The sequence below is a fragment of the Stegodyphus dumicola genome, chromosome X2, assembly GCF_044657685.1.
Source record: "Stegodyphus dumicola isolate Sdum_Otavi_A_Nest chromosome X2, ASM4465768v1".
In the NCBI taxonomy this organism is placed as follows: domain Eukaryota; kingdom Metazoa; phylum Arthropoda; class Arachnida; order Araneae; family Eresidae; genus Stegodyphus; species Stegodyphus dumicola.
This window is the reverse complement of record NC_140781.1, coordinates 30,012,299-30,026,795: the sequence shown is the minus strand read 5'-3', so window position 1 is coordinate 30,026,795 and position 14,497 is coordinate 30,012,299. Positions and strand designations below refer to the sequence as shown.

Genomic DNA, 14,497 nt, shown 5'->3' with positions numbered 1-14,497 from the left:
AAGTAGCAGAAGAATGTCACTGTGGGAGAAGGGGGAAAAATCAGGCAAAATGCGCATAATAAAAGGAAATTTATCCAAAAATTAGATTTCATGGTACTCTGAAAATTCACCATTTTGAAGGATTTCGTCTATGGTAAGCTACCTTATTTCTGCCATCATTTATTGCTCGGGATTAGGTTTTAGCCCATTTTAACAGAATTTAATTATTTAAGCTTTATAAGTCAAATTTGGTAAAAGCATATTTTCTTTGCATACATAAATTATTTTCATTTTTAATTTCTAGCTTTGTGCATGTACAATATACATAAACAGAACCTAATTAAATTAGTCTGAGGGGTTCTAATTACAGAATTAGAATTATTTCGTGTGAACCTTGCATCCACATTTCTTGCTGTTGTGGGGTTATTAAAAAAAGGAAAGGAAAAAGAAAAGAAAGAAACTGGATTATGGGGAATTATGGGATGATTTTTGTGGCCGTCTAAAACTGGGGCTCTAGGTCTGGGCCTTGCCAGTTTAGGAGGTAATACAGCCCTAGAAATTACACGCTGTTCCTGGGTCAATTTGAATTCAAATATTTTATTTATAATAATTTTTGCTCTGACTTTTCATTCATGAATAGAAGATAAAAAAGTTTAAAAGATAAATAGTTTTCTCATTTTGGAAAAGCGTTATGTTCGTTTGATTTATCCCTCTAGCCCCTTCTCCCATCCACATCGCACATATACGCAGGAAACCAACAGCTGAATATATTGTCTGAAGTTTGTTCAAGATTGTTAATAAAGTTATGCTTTCTTGAGTTATTATTTTAAGCTATTCTAACTTTTAAGCTCGAGTTAACACATCCTACGTTTCCTTATAGCCACGTCACATGTATTCGTTCATAACAGAAGGCTGTGCAAATGTGTATAGGGCGCAAGAGTGTTTAAACGTTAGCGAATATTAAGTGAAACTCAAGCTATGTCACGTGAAAAAAACTTTGCTGTTAATGATTGCTTCCGATAATATCGGAAGGTGTTTACCAGCTAATCCACAATCTTGCTGGGGATTGCTACCGCCGATCCAGCTATCCACGTTGAAAAGTTAACGTTGGTCGGAGGCCTCACCAAATTCCGTTGGAGTCCTAAGAAACAGTTCTATAGCTGATTACCTAAAAATCTTGTTTTAATGAAATTTATACTCTTATATATTTCAAGGCTACGTGATTGTTATCGATATTGTTAATACGTAACTAACCCTTTAGTCTCTGGTTCTCGTTTAAATTGTTAACCACAAAAAGTGATCAAATGCGCCACCCGGTGGTTAGCGTCGCTGACTGCCCGGATTGGATTCCCGGAGAAGGCATGGATGTTTGTAAATGTATAGTGTCTGTGCTGCATTGGGCAATCTAAATATGCGGCGAGCCGAAAGTCCTTTCTAGCGGTTAGTGATAGAGGAAGAGGGGTAGGAGACCATCGGACCCGTCCCTCCCCCCTGGGGTGCTCTCCATCAGAATTGGGGGCGGAACAGAGCTAAATCTCACCGTCACCTGTAAAGTGCTCAAGACTGTTGCCAACGGCAGGCGTAAACTTGCGCTCCTTGCCACAAGAAATTTCGTGGGCATGGGCTGACTATATGTCAGACAAGTGAGCATTGGCAACAACAACAATGATTAAAATAAAAGTTTGTTGACTTTTAATATGTGTTTCTGTAAATTGATTGTAGTAAGATTAGGTTCGGTTATTTGATTATGGCAAAGCTTATGAGGACTATCTGCCTAAGGGAAGGAATGCCTTCGTGGAAAATCTAAGGAAGACTAACTCGTATTCACATTCCACATAGAGAAAAACACGAAAACCAACCATATAGCCAACCCGTTTGCCGAGTTCGGCCCCAGGTCTAACCACCAGTATTCAGCTGTCTTAACCACTAGACCACTGGTGAGGGTTGCTTGAAGTCACGGTGATAATTCGCTAACATTTATTAAAGTAACTCCACAACTCGTTAGGAAACAGAACATCATGAAAATTAAGTACTAGGTTTAGTACTTAACTTTGTAAGGATTATGTTAATTTTATTAACAGTTAAATTTTAAGTTAAAGTTCCTTTCCTGTCAAATTTTTAACTTCAACTTGCTACTTCCGGCCATAACGTAGTTTTGGAATCTTGCTGAATATTTAATGAGGAGGAGCGGTATTTAAACCACGAAGTTACTTACTGAGGCAGAGAGAATCAGAGTTTATGATTTACGCGCGTCTGCCTTTTTGGCCACTCTCTCTCAAAGCTGTTATTACGCTCGGCCGTACTCAGGCCCTTGCTAGGCTTCGTAGTCAAATAAGTTAAGGGGCCAGCTCGATTTGAACCTTTATAGCTTCGGCTATACTTCTTTAGTTAATCTTAGTTTTAGTTTAATTCTTAGTCTTTTAAGTTCCAAGTCCAAGTGCGGGCTTTGCTTGTACACTCCCAGGCGGAGTTTGTTAAATCTTATTGAAATAATAAAGGGTTAGTTACCCTTCTATCTTGTTGTTTCTTGTCACCGAACTCAAGCGATTATTCGCTTATCAGTTCTTAGATTCTTCACTTCCAACATTAACTTAGAATTCCAAAGTGAGGAACTCTACAAATTTCTTAAGGTCTGAATGATTAAGAGACAAAGCGTTTGAAGACTATTGTAACGGAGAGGGAAGCTTTATTGGTGGCAATAAAGAGAAAATGGCTGGCGAGTGGTATTTAAGAAAAGAAATGAAAAGGAAAAAAAAATACCATGAAACTCAGTGCAGCCAGCCTATTCAGCCACAGATATTTAATCGAAATACAGAACCAGAACTTCCTTATGGATTTGTTTAAGTTATGCAAAATGTACGGTTACGTTGGAAGGACATCAGTGGGTTTCACGAAGCCTTTATCAGAAGGATTATAAAATCACACATGTTTTTAAAAACACTTAAATCTTTTATAAATAAAAATTTAAGACTGAGACCATTTCAGAAAATTAGCCAATAAGAACATTAAAAGAAAGCATACAAATACTGGGTAAATAAATAAAACACATTAATCAAGAAGCGGAATCAATCGGGAGTTTTGTTTTCAAATTACAGAAAAGGTTTCCACATTAAAATAAACTTTCAATTAAAATTTATCTGATCACATTTATTAGCGCTTTTATAAACGAATAAGGAAAATTGAAATTAAAATAAGTGAAAGAAAAGTCTATTCAGTATTAGAATTGCTAGGTAAATATTTTTTGGCATTTATTAAAGACAGACACTGAAGACGTGAGTATATGACATAATGTCAGACAGACACTGAACACGTGAAAATATGTGAATATTTTATAAATTTATTGAGTTGTTTATTTCTTAACTGACTTGAAAATTACCTTGAACAAGTACTTTCCTACTTCCCTAGTTTTACGTCTTGAATAATATTTACTTTGACTGATGTAAGTGGAATTGATATCAGTAACTTTGAATGCTAAGATGTTTCTCAGATGTTCAAAACTTCTTTGATGGTGTGAAGACCTGAAACTCTGGTATGGCTTTTGTTTTAATGGATAGAAATTTATGAATTTCGGTAACTTTTCATAACTTAACAGTTTTGTATATTTTAAAGAATTAACTACTTCAAATAATGTTTTCAGGTTGCTAAAACGGATTTAAAGATATTATATCTAGTAACATAATGCACATTTTATCTAGAAATGAAAGCGCGAAGACGACGGAAAAATATTAATCTTTATTTTAATGAGTGTTAGGTTAGGTTGTAGAATCATTAGGAAATTTTTGGAAGCAGAGCAAAAATGAGCAACGCTTTCGCCGGGAATCGAACCACGGACCTCTAGAACACGCACCCAACGTGCAGACCACTACACTACAAAGGCATGCTAAGAAAGCGGGAGAAATACCTTATGTACTCCCTCTTTTAAAGCGCGACTGGGGTTTTTAGGAGACCCAATCGTCAAATCCTGGGTGTGGAGAATCATCATCCACCACCCTTTTAGTTCGGGCGCCACTGTAGAGTCATTAGAATTATTTTTGGAAGCAGGATATGTGAAAAATGAGCAACGGCCTCGCCGGGAATCGAACCACGGACCTCTGAAATACGCGCCCAACGTGCAGACCACTACACTGCGAAGGCATGCCAAGAAGGCGGGAGAAATACCTTATAAGGTTATTTGAATAAGGAAAAGCAACAAGAGCTGTCTGCCTAAGAGGAGGAATGCCTTCGTGGAGGAGCTTTCTGAGGGAAATTAGCTTTAATTCACATTACACATGTGGAAAACTTCTAAAACCAATCATGCAACCAGCCCGTTCACCTGCTTTCGAGCACAAAGTAAATCGAACTACCAATATTCAAGGGGCTTAACCACTTGGCCACTGGTGGGGCCATATTAGTAATGGAAATGAGTAATACTTAATAACTTTATTTTGTTTTGATCAAAAGAAAAAGTTCAGGGTTCGAATCTCGGAGAAGGAGTGAATGTTTGTAAATGTATACTAGTGTCTTTGCGGTATGGGGACACTCTAAATATATGGCAAGTCGAAAGTCCTCTCGTGTTGTTTAGTGGTAGGGGAGAGAGGTTTCTCTCAAAATTGGGGTGGAAGTACACTCATGTCCATAAATTAAGGATGATTTGGAGTCACGCGGAAATCGAACTCTAAAATAAATATATCACCTGTAAAATCACTACACACATCTTCAAGAATCATATGCAAATTTCAGGAAGTAACCAGATGAAACCGATGGTACGTCACAATGACGAGAGTGTAAGAGAGTGATATATAAGGGATACAGGCAAAGAAGTAAAATTGTTCGCAGGCGCTTTATAGGCATTTCAGTGCAATAACCGAATAGTTATGACACAAAGGACGCATTTGGATGATTTTTTACGTGGTAGAATTATCGGCCGTCTGGAATGTGGGGGTACACAACTGGAAGTATCAGACAAACTTGGAATTGCCCAGAGTGTCATCTCCAGGCTTTGGCAACTATTCCAAGATGATGGTAATGTGAGTAGACGTTACAGCACAGGTCGCCCCAGAGTTACAACGCCGAATGAGGACCGGTATTCGGCAGTTACTGCCAAAAGAAACAGGCGAAGCACAGCCTCAGACCTGTCTCGTCATCTCTCTTCAGCCACTTGTACGACAATTTCAAGACACACCGTGTACAGACGCTTAGGGCAGATTGGTCTATATGCTCGTAGACCTGTCAGATGCGTTCCACTTATTGCAACTCACTGTCGCCTGGAGTAGAGAGCATGCATTGTGGACATCGCAACAGTGGGCTTGTGTGATGTTTTCCGACGAGTCCAGGCTTAGCTTGCAGTCTGATTCTCGCCGGACTTTCATATGGAGAGCTCCAGGTACCCGTTACCACCAAGAAAACATCATTGAAAGACACCGTAACAGTGGGCTTGTGTGATGTTTTCCGACGAGTCCAGGCTTAGCTTGCAGTCTGATTCTCGCCGGACTTTCATATGGAGAGCTCCAGGTACCCGTTACCACCAAGAAAACATCATTGAACGACACCGTCACAGTAGTGCAGGAGTGCTTGTTTGGGGTGGGATTATTCTGGGTTTCAGAACTGACCTGCATGTTCAAATTGGAACCATGACAAGCCAGATCTATATGGACGTCATTGTTATGGAAAATTCTTATGTATTTTTTTTTTGTTGTATATAATTATTGCATGTTATTTTACTTTGCATAATGTATTCTTAGTTATAATATTATTTTACTGTGTTTATTGAATTTGTATTGAGCTTATTTAAAATTAATGTATAATATTTAATATTGTTAAACTTTACGGTAAAGCTCCCTTTAAGTTTGGCAGAATTGTGTTACAATTAAAAGGGCGCGGGTGTATTTCCGTTTCTGACGCGTAGGCTTCTTTGGAGGTTAGAGGTCACTGTCCAGCTGCATTTTCCCCTTTTGCGCGGGGGTTGAAAACACGTGTTTTTCTCGTTCAGAGGCGAATAGTTCTAAGGGGCGGCGATTATTTTGACAGAGTTATAGGTTGGAAACTTTCTTCTTTGCGTGGGAAACGGAAATCGCTTTGTTAAAGTTTACAGTCTTCTTACTTCAAGACAGTAGGAGGTGTACTAAGTTAGATAATTGGATACTCGTAAAAGCTAGTTTCGCTTGTTAGTTGGGGGGGTCTATTTTTTTTTCCCACGTTATATGTGCAGATGTTTTTCGGATTGCATTGTCAGATTTTCTAGTGTTTGATTCGTCATGGGTGTGTCTTTTTCTCAATTTAGATAACTTAAAATTCCGGGATTGGTAAGATTTAATTTTATGATTTTTTTGAAAGCCTATGAACTCACAGAGGCGGAGAAACCGAGATTTCCTGGGTATTTGCACCAGGCTAGAGATAATTCTGATTAAGATTTTTGAGCGAAAAGGAAAAGGAGAAAGCAGAAAGTTTTGCGGGGCGAGCGATTTGTACCAGCGTGCTGCGATGATGGCTGTAGTGGAGTCTGATTTGAGTGAATTTTGTGCAGCCGCGATGTGAAAAAAAAAAGGCGAACGAGGGGCGTTTTGCCCTGCTGCCGGTTTTGCCGTGCGGCCGGTTGCCGAGGCAAGAGGACTTGGGTTGCGTTTTTCTTTGCTCTAGAGAATTCTTTTTCTGCGGGGTGTTTAAAAGTTTTGTGCGAGATGCAAGGAACATTTTCCTGCGTGATGTATGGAGAAATGTGCGCGAGCTGCAAAGAGCATTTTTACTGAGAGCTGATTGAGATGTATAGAGAAAAATCTACCAAGAAAATTTAGCACAGATTCTCTCTCTTCACCTGAATCGCCGGTTAATCTCCAAGAGCCTTTTTACAAAACCTTCAGCATAAATGTTGCCTCGACGCTTCGATGATGCACGTGATTGTGCTAAAAAAACTGGTGTATATTCAGCTACCTGTTATTGAATTGAAAAAATATCCTTCTGAATTGGACTATTGGTTCCCACCTAATGGACAGATAAAAGATCCTTCTAAATTGGACTATTGGTTCCCACCTAATGGACAGTTAAAGCGATGCCTGGCTGTTTGAAGAATTATTAGACTGTAATTTCCAAGAAAAATGGGCTTGGCTTATTTCCATGTGGATTGGACACTAAGGATCCTGCTAATCAGGAAAAACTGTTTTCCATCTTTAAATAATTGAGAAGTTATTTATAATTTCAAGTGAAGGCCAGTTTTGGGAGGATTAAAATTTGTTTCGCCTACTGAATTTTGTGAGCTAGAAAAACGTTACTTTCTAATTTATAAGAACCTGTTATTTGGAGGATTAAATTTTGTTACACCTAATTAATTTGAGAAAAAGCAATGTTAATCTTAATTAATGTAAGCTGTAATTTGGTGTAGTATTATGTGTTATTTTGACTTAGAAAATATGTGGTAGGATACTGATCAGTTATCCATTATTTAATTATATAAAATAGTCAAGAATTTAATAAATGTTATGTTAAAATTTTTGTTTTTATAACTATTGTAAACTTTGGACTTTGACTCATCCATGGTGCCGGACAAAATTAACAAAAAAAATCAAATAACAAATAATTCACATTCAAGATCTAATTCATAATATTCATATATCATTTCGACATTCTTATAAATATTCGTATAGTAAATCTATCAATCAATCGTATATCATATCTATCAATCAATCGTATAGTGGTAGTACAATTTAACTTTTAGGTTTGCGTTGTGAGTAACCTATGCCAAAGGAAATATCAATAACTCCAAATTCAATTAAACTCCATGTTTCTTAAAAGCCTCCCGGCTCAAACAAATGGAGGGACATGACAGACCACAGTAAAATATACTCAACATAAATACAAAAATGCAATTAGGGCGTTTTGCCCTGCTGCCGGTTTTGCCGTGCGGCCGGTTGCCGAAGCAAGAGGACTTGGGTTGCGTTTTTCTTTGCTCTAGAGAATTCTTTTTCTGCGGGGTGTTTAAAAGTTTTGTGCGAGATGCAAGGAACATTTTCCTGCGTGATGTATGGAGAAATGTGCGCGAGCTGCAAAGAGCATTTTTACTGAGAGCTGATTGAGATGTACAGAGAAAAATCTACCAAGAAAATTTAGCACAGATTCTCTCTCTTCACCTGAATCGCCGGTTAATCTCCAAGAGCCTTTTTCCGAAACCTTCAGCATAAATGTTGCCTCGACGCTTCGATGATGCACGTGATTGTGCTAAAAAAACTGGTGTATATTCAGCTACCTGTTATTGAATTGAAAAAATATCCTTCTGAATTGGACTATTGGTTCCCACCTAATGGACAGATAAAAGATCCTTCTAAATTGGACTATTGGTTCCCACCTAATGGACAGTTAAAGCGATGCCTGGCTGTTTGAAGAATTATTAGACTGTAATTTCCAAGAAAAATGGGCTTGGCTTATTTCCATGTGGATTGGACACTAAGGATCCTGCTAATCAGGAAAAACTGTTTTCCATCTTTAAAAAATTGAGAAGTTATTTATAATTTCAAGTGAAGGCCAGTTTTGGGAGGATTAAAATTTGTTTCACCTACTGAATTTTGTGAGCTAGAAAAACGTTACTTTCTAATTTATAAGAACCTGTTATTTGGAGGATTAAATTTTGTTACACCTAATTAATTTGAGAAAAAACAATGTTAATCTTAATTAATGTAAGCTGTAATTTGGTGTAGTATTATGTGTTATTTTGACTTAGAAAATATGTGGTAGGATACTGATCAGTTATCCATTATTTAATTATATAAAATAGTCAAGAATTTAATAAATGTGTGTTTAAAATTTAATTGCATTTGTGTATTTATGTTGAGTATATTTTACTGTGGTCTGTCATGTCCCTCCATTTGTTTGAGCCGGGAGGCTTTTAAGAAACATGGAGTTTAATTGAATTTGGAGTTATTGATATTTCCTTTGGCATAGGTTACTCACAACGCAAACCTAAAAGTTAAATTGTACTACCACTATACGATTGATTGATAGATATGATATACGATTGATTGATAGATTTACTATACGAATATTTATAAGAATGTCGAAATTATATATGAATATTATGAATTAGATCTTAAATGTGAATTATTTGTTATTTGATTTTTTTTTGGGGGGGGTTTGTTTGTTATTTTGTCCGGCACCATGGATGAGTCAAAGTCCAAAGTTTACAATAGTTATAAAAACAAAAATTTTAACATAACATCATTCTGGAACAACATGTAGGTTTGTTTCGGGGCGCCATGGGCGCACAATTTGTGTTTATGGATGACAACGCCCGTCCTCACCGTGCAAACATCGTAAGCGAATGCCTTCAGTCGGGGTATATCACCCGCATGGACTTGCCAGCATTCTCACCGGACTTGAATCCAGTAGAGCATGTGTGGGACATGCTTGGCCGACGAGTTGCAGCCCGTCAACCTCCTCCTACATGTCTACTGGAACTTCGGAGGGCATTGCTTTTTGAGTGGTGTAATACCCCCCAAAATCAGATCGATAATTTGATACTCAGCATGCCTAGGCATTGTACGGACTGTATTGCATCGTCTGGGAGACATACAATGTATTAACAATCATACCAACCATGTAATATTAGTTTTTTGTAAATAGGTTTTGTTTTTGTAATTTGCTCCAGGGAGAAAAAATCGCTATTTTTTTCAATAATATCAAACATATAGCATTTGTTTTGCTCTTTACCTTTTGTTTAATGAATAAGCTTTACAACTAAGTCAAATTTGTTTTGCTTCTAACTCTTCCTTTGCCTGATTTTGCATTATTCTTAATTTATGGACATGAGTGTAAAAGTCCAACCTACCTGAGGCTCTGGCAACCATTCTTCCGTGAACTATGGACTCGACAACCAGCAAGCAAACAAAGGAAAAAGTTCGGAAGAGTAGCTGAAAAACAAAATGTCCTTAAGTGGTTAGAATTAATATGAGAAATTTGATTACTTTGTTACTTAAATCTTGCGCCCTAATTTATTAGTTAGTTATATTATTATTAAAACTATTTTATTTCGAAACTTACCAATACGTTCTGGCAAATAACGCTAAAATCGATATTTGTTGGATCGAATGTTATCATTATGAAAGATAAAATAATTTCATTATTCATTGTTATGCATATTTTACTACATAAACAAATTCTATTATTTTTTACTTTCTGCTGATGTACTTTAATTTCTACTTGTGGTTATCTTTCCTTACTTTCTCTGAGAAGTTTGAATCATGATTTTACTTTATTTTTATTCTCTAAAATCGTGAAACTTATTGTAAAACAAGAGGGAGGAAAATATTTTATATCAACGATAAATTTATTCGAAGCTACGAAGATATGCTTGAATATCATATTTCTAGAGATAATAATATAATACCTAATGAAATGAGAATAAACTTTCTATATATTTCTGATTATGGGAGAGAAATACGTTTTCGACGATTCTGATAACATTTTCAGTAGTAGTGATTCCATTTATGTTAATAACAAAAGAATCTTCCACGTAATTTTAATCGTGATAACAAAGATGGAAACGAGAGTGCGAATAAAATGCCGGATAGGAAGATGACTCAAAGGCTAATGAAATTCCTCACTAGGTATAATTCTTTCTTTTTTCAAAAATTTCAGATACGCAAGCTTTTAAATACAGTATCATTAAAATTTTTCATATTGCTTTTCACATGTGACTTATGGACAACATACAAAATAAAGAGGCTAACTCAGAACCAAACAGCCACGAGGGCTATCTGCCTAAGAAGAGGGATGTTTCGTGGAGGACTTTCTGAGGAAACTGCTCGTATTCACATTACACATTGGGAAAATCTACCATGCAGCCACCCTCTTCGCCTGAAATCGAACCCCAACTCGGTCAAACTACCAATATTCAGCCGTCTCAAACAGTTAGCGGCTGGTGGAGCGGACTTTCTAAGGATAACTGACTCGTATTCCTGATATATGTAAAGAAAGCCAAGAAAACGCCCATATAGTCAGCTCATTAGCCAAGATTTGAACTCAGCTCTAATTTTAAGTTTTATAAGGTATTTCGGCTGCCTTCGTGGTGTAGTAGTCAGCACGCTCGGCGCGTATTCGAGAGGCCCGTTGTTCGAATTCCGGCGAAGGCGTTGCTCATTTTTCATCTCTCCGGTTTCGAAATAAGCTAATGTCTCTACAGTGTTAGCGGTCTTATGTGCTCGGCCGCTGTGGGCTGTCCATGGCAGAAATGACTGCAGCCCTAATACATTCCATGATGGCCAGTTGTTGCATATTATGAAATAGCAAAAGTCGAGCACGCTCATTGCTTTAGCTTATCTGCAGCACATTCAATAGACCTCTTTATGACTTTAGGCTACCAAAAGAAAAAAAAAAATCTGAAATGTTTCAGATTTTAAATTACGTCCAAAGGGGCGTTTTTTTTTAATATTTTGTGTGCTACAATATTTATTAAATATCCCGTTCTTCGCACTTCAACCATAAAATTCAGTTCAATAGCAATATCGCGAAATAGTTTTTAAATGAGCATATCTTTAGAATTTCCGATACAGAGACTCATGCGCTGGAAATAAAAATGTTTTTTCTGTACAACGTTGCCATTGCTCGCTTTGAAATCCTTGAGTTTGTTAATCAAAAATTCGTTAAAGTTTTACAAAATAGGAAATCGATAATAAAACAAATTCCAAATTTGGTCTTCCACATGCCCATATTCGTAGGAGGATAACGTCATTCAAAATTTGATGTACCATTGTTTTATCACAGTGCGAGAAATATACGTACATTTATGCAGATTTTTCATTATTTAATTTATTTAAATATGTAATATATATCGATATATAAATATATATAAATATATATATGTAATATATATCGATATATAAATATAACACAGGGCGATAATACTTTGTGGCAACAGTTTGAAAAGTGATTCGCCGTTTGTAGTGAATCGATGCAGAACCGCATATATAAAATCATATATAAATCATGAAACTAGGTTTGACCAGTCTGTAGAATCTCATATTTAATTATAATATTTCTCATCTTATTCATAAGAAGTTTTCTTGCAACCGACAACCATCACAGCTTACTTGTAACCGATAACCTACAAGTAAAACCACAACTGACAAAACGGCAGCCAGTAAAAAATTGCGCTAGTGTAGACAGTAATTTATCTTCCGAATGCAGATAGGGAAAACAGAGATCTACTCAAGCACAGGTTTGCCTCAGGGGTACGTCGGCTCGAGAGTCGCAGATTATTTTCAAAGTTCGCGTTGAACATAGAGTCGGCTCGAATAATAGGTATTTGGAGTAAAGCTTTGTGGGTCATTTCGAACTTCGCGGAGCCAGTTCTTTCGCAACGGAAAATGAATTAGTAATTTCTGCCAAATTTTGCCTTGTAACGTAATGAAATCATAAACACCTTTGCAAACTAAGCAGATGCTCATAGAGAATTTTTACGCGTTAAACAAGAACCAGCTTTTTGCAGAATTTAATAAATATGTGTCACGTTTTCGTGTTATTTGAAAGGCCTTTTTCGTCAACAATCTTGTCAATAAATATTCGCAAAAAAAGTGAAAAAGGTTCCTATAACCTTAGTTATAGGAAATTCGAACTAAATACGTATCTGCCTGTGCGACTGGGATGACATTGGACCAATGCTCTAAAAATGAGCTTGAATCTTCTATAAAAACATTGATTAATAAGATTCCTTCTAGAATCCCCCAGATGTAACTCAGACTAGCTTTTATGTAACTCAGACTGGCAGATGTAACTCAGACTAGCTTTTATGTAACTCAGACTGGCAGATGTAACTCAGACTAGCTTTTATGTAACTCAGACTGGTAACAAAAACTGGCAGATGTATGTTTTATGTAACTCAGACTGGTATATGAAAGGATCAAGCGATAATCATTGGCACGGAATATCAAGACACTGTTAACCAGTTATGCAATATTCAATGGATGTAACTGAATATGTGCGAAAAATAATGTAGCAAAATATATATAAATTCATGGTGTGATGAAAAATGGTAATATTACAATGCTACATAATATGGTTGGACATAAAACAAAAGGAAAAAACACAAGAGAAGGAAGACATGGAAAGAAGAAATCCCTGTGTTTTTTTACAATCTTAACAGCTCATGCCATTTTAGAAAAAAAAATTAGAAACACCTTTTATGTCTACACTATAATAATGCAAAGTAATATTTGCAATGCAGCGTATTTTCTTTTCCTGTTGAGATATAAATGTTAAATAATTAATTAACAAAGGTGCATCTGAACATAAGTAAGTAAATTTATATTTTAATACTTCTTTTTTTATTTTAAATAAAATTTAAATGTTATTTTCAGTTATGCGTATTATATTAGTGAACTTATTTAATTGAATTATGTGCACTTATTTAATTTTATATCACGTGCACTAATACATTATACCATAACTTTCAGTACTTTATTTGTCGCGTTTTCTTTCCCATAACTCTTAATGCAGCTAGAAACCTAGCCTTAAATTGCTTTTTAGAAATTCCTTTTCCTAACTTTTCTAAAACTATTGAAGAATCTTCACATATCCGTTCATCTTTTTTATCTGTTTCATCTTTAACTGACAAGATTGTCATTGATTTATCATTTTCCGGTAATTCACATATCCGTTCATCTTTTTTATCTGTTTCATCTTTAACTGACAAGACTGTAGGATTAATTTAAGCATCACGAGCAGAGTTTCCATTCAGAATATAAAGAGTTAATATAGTTTAAAAATAAGCGATGTTTTAAAGTTTAATAAGCCACCGTAATTTCTCAACTTGTTGGCAGCAGAGAACCACATGCTTAATAAGCTTTTAGCTTTGATGAAACCATAAATAAGTGTAATTGAAGTTAGCATTAGTAACATCTGATCATACATTCCCAATTGGCAGATGGATGTGATAACCAGTTGCACTAAAACAGCTTGCACTAAGGAATGAGATATTTCCTTACAACTTTAAAGTTCTTCTTATTGATATTTTGAAGTTTCTCGCTTCAGATTACAATCAGAAGATTGTCGACCAGATCAGTTTATTGTCGAGATTATTATCAATCTGTGTCCTTATTTACGTGGTGTTCGGAGTTGCGTGGCCTTTTCCTTAATTAAAATTGATATTTGTATGACTTCCTGCAGGTTTATATGTCAGCAAGTTTGATTCGTAGAATTCTGAATATTTTGAATTCCTACTTGATTTACTCATCACAAATAAAAAGTAGGAACTTATTAAAATACTACGTTGCATTTATAAACACACATCTTAATAAATAAGTTAAATATTCTAACTTTCTCCATGTAACAGAAAGAAATTTATAAATTTTATTGAGCATTCACATATATTAATTCGAATGTTATGCATTTTTCAAAAAGCTATTGTATGCGTCCAAACTCAGAATGCATTACACACGTTATGCAATATTATGAAGTGAAGAGAAGATGTGGCAAATGTTAAAAAGTAATGTATTCTAAAATTAGAAATATAGTATTCGAATTCTGGTTTATTACCTGACAAAAATCACAAAACGATTTC

At 35.9% G+C, this 14,497-nt stretch overlaps 1 protein-coding gene across 10 annotated transcripts in view; it reads left to right on the top strand.

Annotated features, from left to right (window-relative positions):
- The window catches only part of LOC118181805 (uncharacterized), a 55,010-nt gene that overhangs the window by 18,851 nt on the left and 21,662 nt on the right, over positions 1-14,497 (top strand). Inside the window, exon 2 of one of the 10 annotated variants that reach the window (XR_004756957.2) lies at positions 3,385-3,508. The exons of 5 other annotated variants lie outside the window; for them this stretch is intronic. The gene's annotated coding sequence lies outside the window, so the exon portion shown is untranslated. Of the gene's footprint in view, positions 1-99; positions 134-3,384; positions 3,509-12,262; positions 13,231-14,497 lie in introns of those variants that run through there. 4 more of the 10 variants (XR_004756959.2, XM_085808898.1, XR_015038866.1 and 1 more) reach the window with 4 other exon arrangements.